The sequence below is a fragment of the Notolepis coatsorum genome, assembly GCF_963971535.1.
Source record: "Notolepis coatsorum genome assembly, chromosome: 19".
NCBI classification, from domain to species: domain Eukaryota; kingdom Metazoa; phylum Chordata; class Actinopteri; order Aulopiformes; family Paralepididae; genus Notolepis; species Notolepis coatsorum.
In genome coordinates this window covers 32,781,550-32,794,558 of record NC_140183.1, presented here as the reverse complement: position 1 = coordinate 32,794,558, position 13,009 = coordinate 32,781,550, and the positions used below count along the sequence as shown (strand labels likewise).

General features: G+C 43.3%; 1 protein-coding gene across 1 annotated transcript in view; it reads right to left on the bottom strand.

Annotated features, from left to right (window-relative positions):
- The window catches only part of myo1eb (myosin IEb), a 98,827-nt gene that overhangs the window by 61,640 nt on the left and 24,178 nt on the right, over positions 1-13,009 (bottom strand). The window lies entirely within an intron of this gene.

The window sequence follows — 13,009 nt, the reverse complement described above, 5'->3', positions numbered from 1 at the left end:
GTTTTTTTTTTTTTTTTTATCATTCCATTTGGGCTGTGGGGGGTGCTTAATGTCTGAAGGAGTCGACTGAAGGCTTCTTGTCCTCTGCAAAAGCATGCAATTGGTCCACTGATGGATACATCTTGATATTTGTCTAGTCTAGTGTGTTCATTAGATGGGTGAAATACTCTTTCAGTGCCTCTGTGCCTGTTTTCGTAGGCAGTTAGCCTCTGGTAGCGTGCCATTAGCGTTAGCCACGCTTCTAGGCCTATTTTCTTTTGGAAAGAATGATACAAAAAATTCAAAAATTATAAATATATATAATTTTTTTATATATTCGACTAAGAGGTTGGCCAGTCAACTACGGCTCCTTTCGACCGATTAGTCGACTAATCGACTAATAGGGGTCAGCCCTATTCGTTGGTTGACTTTTTTTTATTACATTGGATGCCATTTTGTCACAGGAAATATTTGCCTCTAGGATGGAACCCAGGTATGTAATTTCATCTTTCCTTGTGACAATATTGTCACCCACTGTAACTGAGAAGCCGTCGGTCTTGCTGAGTTTGTTATTTGATCCGAAGAGAATGGACTATGTTTTACCCAGGTGTAATGATAGTTTGTTATCAGCGAGCCATATGCAGATTTTGCCTAGTTCCGAGCTGAGGGTTTTTTCAACCTGTAACTTGTTCTTGTCAGAGACCAGCAGTGCTGAGTCGTCCGCGAACAAGAACAAGTTGCAGTCACAAGCTGACGACATGTCATTTGCATAAATTAGGAACAGTAGCGGTCCTAGTATGCTTCCTTGTGGAACACCACAGCTCACTGTGAGGGGGGGGGGGGATATAGTACCGTTTACCTCCACCATCTGTTCTCTCCCCTCCAGGTAGGATTGCATCCAGCTCACTGATAGACTATCAAAACCAATTGCTTTTAGCTTGTCAATCAGAAGTGTGAAGGAGTGATTGACAATGTCGAAGGCCTTTTGTAGGTCCAGCATGACCATGCCGCAGTATTTGCCCGCGTCCACCTCTTGTTTGATTTGGTCGTTCAAATAGAGAAGGCATGAGTCAGTGGAGTGGGATATTCTGAAGTCAGATTGGAATTCGTAGATTCGATTTTTTTCCGCAAGGTACTTTTCGACCTGTTCGTAGAAAAAAATTTCCATGACTTTCGAGATGGAGGTAAGAATAGAAACAGGGCGGTTGCCTGGGTCTAATTTGCTGCCCTTTTTTTGCAGGGGGGTCACTCTCGCAATTTTTAAGTCCTTGGGGACGTGTCCCTGTTTTATGGAGAGGTTTATTATGTGTGTGATGACTGGGATGATGGCGGCTGCTGAGTCTCTGAGGAATTTGGAGGGGATATTGTCATGGCAAGTGGCCTTGTTTGGTTGGAGGGCACTCAGTTTTTTGAGTACCTCAGCTGTTGTTACCATTTCTAGTTTGAAATGATGTGTTCTACCCCAAAATGCCCTGAGTGGGAGGGTAGTTTATTAACCAGTGTTGTGGCTATGTTTGTAAAGAATAATTATGTTTAGGTATTTGGCCACATCCAGCTTGTCTGTGATGAGTGTTTTCTGTCTTTATGTTTATAAATCTGGTTTTTAGTTTTTCCTGCAGCCTAGTTGGTTGTTGAGTAATTTCCAAAGTTTGCGGGGTTTGTTTTTGTTTTCCTCAGTTTTGTTCAAGTTCAAGTTTCTTTAATAGTTGTCATACAGAAGTACAGAATACTTTTATACAAAATGCTTCTTACTGTTACGCTCCAGAGACTGTGCAAGACAATTGTCATCATTGTCATTGATGAAATTTTTTTTGTGCAGTTTTGATCATGGTGTTTTGTGTATTTGAATTTTGAGTTCAACCACGTGGGCTTGGAGTTCACTGTTTGAGCTTTTGGTAAGCTTTGTCTGACTTTTATGAAGTTCAGAGCATTTTTTGTGTCTGGTTTTCATAGCGGTCAGTATTTCAGTGGCTCAGCGCGATTTTTAACCCTGGTGGTTCTTAGGGGGGCCATGTTGTTAAGTATTGTTGTGAATTTGGTTTTGAATCCAAGCCATGTTTCTTCAACTAGTGTACCATTGAGATCATCTGACCAGTCCATGTTCTCCAGTTCTTGGTTAAAGGTAGAGCCATATGAAATCCGCGTTCACGGAATCGCGGACGGAATCGCGGAATTGAGCAATAAAAATGGAATACATTGTAAAAAAAAATATATAATATTTTTTGTTTTATGTTGTGGGACTTGTACAGCACTTTGTTCAACTTTGTCAGTGCTGTAAAGTTTAAACCTTTTTAAATCTTAGACAAACAAAACACTTTGCTTTCATGAAATATTGTAAGCCGTCATTTGAGGCTTTATAAAAGCAGCACAATGAACACAAATCTGTCAGTGCAGAGTCCGACCTCATCTTAAATAACAAACAGCATTGCTTGTTGTAGTTAACAAAGAGAGGCAGAGTTGATTTTGCACCAAAAAAAATATATATATATATATATCATTTTTTTTTTTTTATAAATAATCGAATTTTATTTTCATATTCGAATCCCATGCCCATCGAACGAAGCTTCGAAGTATTTAAGACAGCCCTATTAAATGGACTGTTATATCTTATTAAATTGTGGACATTTATTCATTCCCACTTATTAGACACTATTTCTGATTGTAAAATGAGCGTACAAAGCAAAATACAGAATTCTGAAATATTCAAATGGGAAAAACTGAATTTGGAAAAAAATGTAATGGAATTTGGAAAAAAAAACGGATTTCATATGGCTCTAGTTAAAGGCCTCTCTAGAGTAGGTTTTGAGGTCCCTAGATGTGACTGTTTTGTGACAGCCGGCCTTTTGTTTTAGCGGGTACAGAATATCATATAATGATCACTTAACCCGCATGCTATCACCCCTTTGTTGGAGATCATGGACTTGTCAGATGTCAGAATGAGATCAATGGTAGTTTGTGTTGAATCACATACTCTTGTGGGTTGGGTGATTAGCTGGCTGAAACCGTGCAGATCAGACAACCTACTGAAGGCCTTGAAGACGGGTGCTTCTTTACATAGCATATCCCTGTTCCAGTCCCCGATAAGAATCTTTTCTACACCTTCCACCCCAGCTAAACACCCATCAAGTGTATCACTCTGATCTGGCGGTCTATAGATTGTGCCTACTAGTACGGATTTCGCCCTTTCGAACAAGATTTCAACCCAAACAGTTTCAATTTCATCATGGTTCAAGTCAGTACGGTTGATGAATATGGTATCTTTATGAATATACACACAGACAGTGACACCACCTCCATACTGATTCCTATCCTTCCTGACTATTGAATAGTTTTCGATTTCTATCTCTGGATCCTGTACAGATGCATCTAGTTTAGTTTCTGTGAAGCACAATATGTTTGCCTTACCGTTCATAAACAGAGAGAGAGAGAAAGAGAGAGAGAGAGAAAGAGGAGAGAAAGAGAGAGAGAGAGAGAAAGAGAGAGGGTGATTAACTGTGAGAGAATGAGTGAGCACACTGTGTGCAGTTATGTGTGTGTGTGAGAGAGAGAGAGAGAGAGAGAGAGAGAGAGAGAGAGAGAGAGAGAGAGAGAGAGTGAGAGTGAGAGTGAGAAACAGTGAGCAAGCAAGTGCATTATGTATGTAGGTGTGTATGTGTGGCTGTGTGTACAAACATTCTAGAGTGGCCCTAGGGGCTGGCTTACCTCTGTGTGTCTGGCAGCGACCCCTGGGCACCTGGCCATGTACACACCTGGAGCCCAGGGCCGTCCTCCACTAAACTAACTCCTAGTCCACAAATAGTCCAGGACATTATCCATGGTCTAGCTGCTTGGTTCTATAGGCCTATAGAGGCTTGCTAGCTGCTTGGTTTCTATAGGGTATCAGGCCTATAAAGGCTTGCTAGCTGCTTGGTTTCTATAGGGTCTCAGGCCTATAAAGACTTGCTAGCTGCTTGGTTCTATAGGCCTATAAAGGCTTGCTAGCTGCTTGGTTTCTATAGGGTCTCAGGCCTATAAAGACTTGCTAGCTGCTTGGTTCTATAGGCCTATAAAGGCTTGCTAGCTGCTTGGTTCTATAGGGTCTCAGGCCTATAAAGACTTGCTAGCTGTTTGGTTTCTATAGGGTATCAGGCCTATAAAGACTTGCTAGCTGTTTGGTTTCTATAGGGTCTCAGGCCTATAAAAGCTTGCTAGCTGTTTGGTTTCTATAGGGTCTCAGGCCTATAAAGACTTGCTAGCCGTTTGGTTTCTATAGGGTCTCAGGCCTATAAAGACTTGCTAGCTGTTTGGTTTCTATAGGGTCTCAGGCCTATAAAGGCTTGCTAGCTATTTCTTCTATTTGTTTTGAGGTGTTGTTTCAAGTTTCAAGTTTCTTTATTAGTTGTCATACAGAAATACAGAATACTTTTATATGAAATGCTTCTTTCTGTTTTGCTCCTGAGAGTGTGCTAGATAAAAATAGATAAGTATAAAATAGAAGTCAAGTACGTAAACAAGTGTAAACAAAACCAGTGTTCAATATACATATAATACACAATGCAGAGTAGAGAAAAAGTAACTGAGTTACAATACAATATACAGTACAATGCAGAAATGGGATGAGGTACAACTTAGCTTGTGGTGCCACCTTGTGCTGGTAAGGTGCAATGAGGTATGAGTTGTAGTGCAATTGTCTTTACCAATAAATATAAAGTGTGTTAAGTGTCTAAAGTGGGTAAAGTGAGGCTACAGTGAGTTGTTTATTTAAAGTGAGTGTGTACGTGTGTGCTGTGAGTGGATTTGATGGTTTGTTATATAGTGTTATTGTCATTGAGCATCCTGATGGCCTGGGGATAGAAGCTCCTTCCGAGTCTCTCTGTACTGGCCGCGTCTATATTAAAAGGCAGCCCAAGAGTGCTTCCGCGTTTCTCTGATTGGCCACGACGCCCATGTGACCGCGGCAGAGCGGAAATAGGCTGCTGCTCCGGCGAAAGAAAGACAGGCATTCTATTGCCATGCTCTGCGACAAACTCTAACCAACTCCGAAATAATGCCTAAACTTAACCCTAACCTTAACCAACTCCGAAAGAATGCCTAAACTTAACCCTAACCTTAACCCTAACCTTAACCAACTCCGAAAGAATGCCTAAACTTAACCGGCGAAAGAAAGACAGGCATTCTATTGCCATGCTCTAAGACAAACTCTAACCTTAACCAACTCCGAAAGAATGCCTAAACTTAACCCTAACCAACTCCAAAAGAATGCCTAAACTTAACCGGCGAAAGAAAGACAGACGCTAGTTACGTTTATATAGAGAGATGATAAATTAATTAAACGTAAAAAAAAGAAAATAATAAAAATTGAAGTGATTCGAACTTGTCATCAACCTGACCGCAGGCTACACAGCAAGCTGAGGAACGAGTTGAGCTAACCGGCGATGTTAAAACAGGGGGGGATTACGAATGCATAATGCCGCGGCAACCTATGCGCCGCTGCCGCTCCGCTCTGGCGCTGCCGCTCTGCCGCGGGGCGTTGTCATGTGGGGCGTCGCGGCCAATCAGAGAAACGCAGAAGCACTCTTGGGCTGCCTTTAAAGAAGAGGCGTACTGGCCATGAGACTCCGGTATCGCTTGCCTGACCGCAGCAGTTCAAAGAGGCAGTTGTTTAGGTGGCTAGAGTCTTTTATTGTGATGTTGAACGTTGTGTTCTGTTGTAAAACCTGCCTCCACTTAATGAATAAGTTAAATGAATAATGAAAGACCCTCACCACCCCAACAACAGCCTGTTCAAGCTGCTGCAGTCAGGCAAACGCCTGCGAACACCAGCAACTAGGACAGAGAGACTTCGGCTCAGCTTCTTCCCCCAGGCCATCAGAGCCTTGAACACTGAACTCTCCACACACAAGCACACATGAGCACACACACAACACACACACTGTACACGCTCACACACTAGTAGCCACTTTAACATGAGCACACACACTCATGCTGCACACGCTCACACTTATGGTCACTTTACAAAAGGAAAGGTCACTTTAAGAATAGTATAACTTGAGATTGTATAATATAGCATTGTATAGCAGTGTACATAAAGACCCAGTGCCTCATCCGTAGCTAACAGTGTATTGCACTACCACAGGACCTAGCATGTCCTACCATGCTCTGTAAATAACTCATGTACATATACCGATATGCCCTACTTTGATTACTGTATTATTGCACAATGTCGTTCTATTGGATTCTATTATATTATTATTGTATTATGCACAATCGTTGCGGGCAAGACCCCCCGCATTTCATTGTATACTTGTATGCCGTGACAAATAAAACTCTCGACTTGACTCAACACTTTCCATGGGGTTGTCACACAGTGTGTGTGTGTGTATGTATGTACGTGTGTGTGTGTGTGTGCGTGTGTGTATGAATGCGTGTGTATGAATGCGTGTGTATGTATGTATGTATGGATGGATTGATTGATTGATTGATTGATTGAAAATTGTATTAACAGATTGCAGAATGGGTACAATACAGTACAGCTCAATACATACAATTGTTAAGGGGATGCAGACCAGAGAAAGACTTCCGTCTTGTTTACATCGGGGTGCCCCATTTTCAATTCATCATAACATATATGACATACATGACATACAGGTAGACAGTACTGTTGCATCTAGACATTTATGACATACCAGATCTACAAATATACAGAGGCTGCAGCACCCCCTGCTGGATGGGAGTGTAACTGCAACTGCAAGGTTGTTTTGGCATTTATTCCATTGTAACCGAGGCTACTCAATGTCAAAGAGCGAAGCGGCACTGCAGATTTACCCTACTTCATTGCCAGATCGTCATAGGGGCGCTGTCTCGATAATGCAGTGTTATTAACAGCGTGTAGCCGACGCATGAACCGGTTGGGATTCGAATAGACGCGGCCTGGAAGCGTCAATGCGGAACTGGAAATCCGTTGGTATAGACTTTAGAGTAGGCTGCTACAGTAACGTTAGTACTAGTTTGAGTTTGAGTTTAGAGACAGCAGGGTAGCTAGCGCTAACGGCGTTAGGAGAAATTCACCTTCAAGGCAGAAGACTGGACAAAATGGATAAAGGACTGACTGAAGTGGAGAGCTGCCTGTCGCCCATTCTAACGCAGGACCCTTGAGCAGGTAAGCGATTTTAGATGTATAATCACTTTGGAAGTGTGCGGCTGTTGTCCGAATAGTGAACATTTAGAGACGTCCCCGTCCGTCGTAGCGTTCTGGTACGGGGGCGCAACAGGTGGGGTAGGCTGGTGATGTATGCTTGTTGTTGCCGCTTGCAATAAATAGTCTTCTGCTTCGCGCATGCATTTAATATGACGGTATTATTATTATGTATCTCTGACTCGACCGCACCCCCCGCACCCCCAAGTCAGAATGAGTTCCCGTGTCCCTGACTGTTTATGATACAAAAAGAGTCTAAAAAGAGAGTATATACATTTGATGGGGGGAAAACTGTACATTGGCGGAGGTTGGGTAGGTGGGGTGGGGGTTGGGTAGGTGGGGGTAACTGTACATTGGAGGTGGTTGGGTGGGTGGGGGGGGGGTTGGGTTGGGTAGGCGGGTTGGGGGGGGGGATTGTACATTGGAGGGGGTTGGGTTTGGACATTTACAGAGGCCAGTTTTGAATTGCAGTCTCCCGTAGATGCCGTTTGTGAAGAAACTTTTTAAGTAATTGGCCACATCCAGCTTGTCTGTGATGAGCGTGTTATCGGTCTTTATGTTTATATTTGAAAATCTGCTTTTAAGTTTTTTACTGCAGCCTAGTTGATTATTGAGTAATTTCCAAAGTTCACAGTGAAGGATGTCTATGTTTTTCAATGTGTATATAATGTATATATATCGGTGGGTGACAGCATCTACTCGGACTGATCTATAGATCCTAAAAGTAGGGCAGTCAGTTCTGTGTCTCCATGGTAGCAAGCAGGGTGTGTGTGGCTCCGAGGTCGTTCGGCAGCTTGTTTAACATAAACTAGATAAGCACTGAGCAGGCAGGGTTTTGGTCAGAGAGAGAGCTATGGGCCGTTGCTATAGTGATTTGGGTCAAAGAAGACAGCGTGTCACATAGTAACTAGATGAGGGGGGCGGGTTAGCCGTTGCTAAGGACTATAGTTTATAGCTGTGAGTTTCTTGCAGTGTAGGTTAGACTGAGATACGAATCACACAGAAGAGCGGATGCGTTGATCAGAGACTTTCATCCCTCTCCACCCTCACTGGGTGGGGGAGGGGAGTGACACATCATCACTAGCTTCAGCTAACATGAAATGGTGGTTTGGCTAACAACGAGGCCCGAACCATTGGAAAAGACGATGGAGAAGAGAACTGAACAATGACAATACAGAACGGGGTTACATCTGATTACGAGGCTCTGTTTATGGAATAAACAACGTTTTTCCAAGAAAGGTATCATGTTGCCAGTGTTGAATTCTTATGATTACGGATTGCATATAAGGGGGATGACCACGATGTACAGCCAGTATGAGAAGGTCGAGAGATAAACAACGCAGAAACTACACGAACACAGATGAAGAGGTGATACTGGCTGATTATGGTCGAAATCTAACAACAGGGTTTATTTTCCTCCGTTTTTTCATTGATGAAATTCTTTTTTGCAGTTTTGATCATGGAGTTTACGTAATTTCTTAGTCTGTTTCTTTGCAGTTTGAGTTCAGTCACGTGGGCTTGGAGTTCACTGCTCGAGCTTTTGGTAAGCTTTGACTGACTTTTATGAAACTCAGAGCATTTTTGTCTCTGGTTTTCATAGTGGTCAATATTTCGGAGTGTATCCACGGCTCAGCGCGATTTTTTACCCTGGTGGTTCTTAGGGGGGCCATGTCATTTAGTATTGATGTGAATTTGGTTTTGAAACCAAGCCATGTCTCTTCAACCAGTGTACCCACTGAGCTTTTCTGACCAGTCCAGACTCTCCAGTTCTAGGTTAAAGGCCTCGCTAGAGTAGGTTTTGAGGTCTCTAGATGTGACTGTTTTGTGACAGCCGGCCTTTTGTTTTAGCTTTTTGCGGGTACAGAATATCATATAATGATCGCTTAACCCGCATGCTATAACCCCTTTATTGGAGATCCTGGAATTGTCAGAGGTCAGAATGAGATCAATGGCAGTCTGTGTTGATTCACATACTCGTGTGGGTTGGGTGATTAGCTGGCTGAGGCCACGCAGATGACGAAACCTACTGAAGGATTTGAAGACGGGTGCATCTTTTCATTGCATATCCGTGTTCCAATCCCCAATAAGAATCTTTTCTGCATCCTCAGCTCCAGCTAAGCACACATCCAGAGTTTCATAAAAGCTATTTTGTTCTGGCGGTCTGTAAATTGTGCCGACTAGAACAGATTTCACCCCTTTCAAATAGAATTTCCACCCATACAGTTTCAATTTCCTCATGATATAGGTCAGTACGGTTAATGAATTTGGTGTCCTTAAGTATGTACATGCAGACACCACCTCCATACTTGTTTCTATCGTTGCGGACTATTGAATAGTTCTCTAATTCTATTTCAGGGTCTGTTACTGATGAATCAAGTTTAGTTTCTGAGAAACATAATATGTTTACCTTACCACTAATAAACAGTTGCCTGATTTCAGCCAGTTTATGTCTTAGGCTGTTTACGTTCAGATGAAATATATGAAGTCTTGAAATTTTGTTGATGTCGTCGAGTTCAAAGTATGTATGTATGTATGTATGTATGTATGTATGTATGTATGTATGTATGTATGTATGTATGTATGTATGTATGTATGTATGTATGTATATTAGGGGTGGGAATCACCAGTTTCATCACGATACAATATTGATTCTTTGGACAACGATACGATATTTGCCGATATCACAAAGTCTGCCACGATACGATTCGATTCAGGTGCCTGCGATCGATATGAGACGATATTATGTGCCCATTTAACACAATCAGTCACATTTAGATCAACTCATAAAAGGCAACGGAAATATCAATTGACGTTTTTATTTTTGAGCTCTTCCAGACAATTTTTTTGTATCCACTTTTTCTCCCATTTTAAATTTTTCTCCCATCCCAATTTCGTATCATCCAATTCAACCCTCCCCTGTCTCGAACGCTGTTTCTTGCCTCCCACAAGCCGGCTGCAATGTGGACGAAGCCATACATAGCACGATTCCCCTCCGATACTCGAGGTAGCAGCCGTCGCATCTTTTCACCTGCGCGGCGCGATCTTTCAGCGGCAGGGGTCTGCGCTTTGGAGGGGCGCCGCCCCCATCGCTTCTTGATTCTACTGCGCAGGCGCACCAACCGACCTGTAGGAGTCGCTGTCCACAACGTCCGATCCCCACCCCTCAGTTTTCCCTCCCCCTAATACTGCCAATTGTATTAGTATGGACGACCAGCCAAACTGAAAACAATGTGGAGAGCTGGGCTCGAACCCAGCGTCTCCAGCATTGGTGGTGAGTGCCTTGCCCACTGCACCACCTAGCCACCCCAAGCTCTTCCAGACATTTAAATGAAAAACAATCTATTGTTTTTAATACAAATAGACCTCCTGTTCACTGTAAAGTGCCAAGTTTTTATATATTGAGCTTTAAACTTTAAGTAAAACATTTTGGAACTCACAACACGCAACCTAAAACCCCTCCCTCTCCCAAACTGTTCCTACAATTGTTCTATGTTGCATGATGATCATGGATACATTTATTATGTATTGTATTTTTTATGTTTAAATATCAACATTATCTGTCCATCCTCAGTAAATACTATCAATATAATAATACTCCTGACTTCATCTGGTCTTTTCAAACGCACACACACATACAAAATGCCCCTCCCCCAGTCCCCACACACAGAAAGGGAGAATGACCCCGACCCCGCCCCCGCCCCCCTCCTTCCCCAGTCCCATCTCCTGTTCTCTCTCAGGGTTAGCTGCTTAGCTTAGTTAGCGTAAGCAGCTAACGTAACGTTAATTAAAGTCTTTAACACGACATGGGCATAAAGGAATGGCGACGATGCAAAGCACGATGCATTTGACCCGTTGCGGGGAAAAAACTGCACAGACTTAGGGTGTGTTCACATCTGAAAGTCCAGGGATAGTCCGGACTTTCCGTGGATAGTCCGGACTTTCTGGTGGACCAAATGTGAAAATGATACATTGTTTGATTTTGGTCTGTGTTCACACTACCCTGTTTGGTGCGGATCTAATTTGTAAACAAAGGACATGCTGTCGCATCTATTGGACTATAGCACTCACAAACGTAATCAGTTGCCGGCAGCGTAATGAGAGAGATACTATTATGAGCACGGCGCTAGTCGACTAGAGAGAGAGAGAGAGAGAGAGAGAGAGAGAGAGAGAGAGAGAGAGAGAGAGAGAGAGAGAGAGAGAGAGAGAGAGAGAGAGAGAGAGAGAGAGAGAGAGAGAGAGAGAGAGAGAGAGAGAGAGAGAGAGAGAGAGAGAGAGAGAGAGAGAGAGAGACCTTTCCTTCCCGCGTAAGCTGTCAACTACTAGACAGCTGCATAGAAGCAGCTCGAGATGCGTTGTTGTTACAGAGCTGGTCCACGCTGCTATTATGAAATTACCCAAAAAGTATGTAAGCTTTTTTTTTCTTTATCTGAGAGAATGTCCGCGAATGTCCTCCTCACGCAGGAGAAAGTTGGGGGGTGCGCGCGGCGCGAGTCTATAGAGAGAGAGGAAGAGAGAGACTGCGTCTAGAGAGGAGAGAGAGAGAGGGAGGAAGAGAGAGACTGTCCGCGTGCGGCGCCAGTCTAGAGAGGAGTAGGCTACTTTGCTTCCTGGATTAGGTACTATAGTTCGATTGAAACGAACCGAGTCCCAACTTTTCAAGAGGACCATGGTTCGGTTGTTTGGTCCTCATTATAGTTCGGTTTGCGTTCACACCTGTACAAACCAAACGGACTATCGATCTAAAGGGACCATGGTCCACTTAAAGGGACCATGGTCCACTTAAAGTGGACCAAACAGAGTAGGTGTGAACGCGCCCTTATATCGGGTCGCAAAATAGGCGCTCTGTAGCCCTGCTCTGCTGTACAGAGCTACACAGCGTTTCACACTACTGGGTGGATACGACTCGCCGGATTTAAAAAATAAGAGTATCGCAATATGAACCGATCTTTTTACGTTGCATCGATCCTATTTGATTATTGATAATAGATCGATATATCGATCTGGATCGATGTATCGTCCCACCCCTAGTGTAACTGAGGGGTACAATTCCCTGACTGTATTGATAAGTATGGTATCATTAAACCACTACCGCTTTATGTACTTTAATTACTGGCCATACAGTACATGATATATAAATATGATGAACACTTCCCACAATGAATCGGTTCCACACAAAGTGGTAATTAAGTATTTATTGCAGCAAAAGGTACATAATATACTTCTCTATTATACTTTGGATGCGCTTATAAGGCAAAGGAATGTGCGTAGGCAAATCATTAATGAATGTCCATTCTCTGGTTACGCAGGAGGTAATTATACAACCTGATTCTTAGGGAATTATATCTATGGTACACTAGTAATATATAGCGGGAGATACTGGAAGGGTCCCCCCGGTTGTAAGCCAGCAGGGGTAGAGGATCTGTCGGTAGTAGAGAGTCTGGTCAACGATGACTAAGGAGACTCCAAGTACAGGAGACGGTGCAATAGTCTCTTGATCCACAGACGAATACAGCTGTTCTCCGTAGACTGTAGCTCCACAGTGAAGAAAGCTAGCCGGCCTCAGGCTCTCTGAGGCGCAGACTCGACGTGGCTCCTCACAGGGTAAATCCCACACGTGTAGGCGTCGGCGATTCTCCGCTCCATAAATCACAGGACCAAAACAAATATAATCCAGCCGCAAAGGGCTATGTAGTCGTCGGGTAGATTAATCCAGTGTACATGTCCACACGGTTCTCGTCTAGGTCTCCTCGGGTGAAAGCGCCATGAAAGCAGCCCAGCCTGGATAAGCACTCTAGCTGGTACGAGGAAGCGTTGGTGATGCTGGTCACTGTAGAACTTTAGCCGCACGATACACTA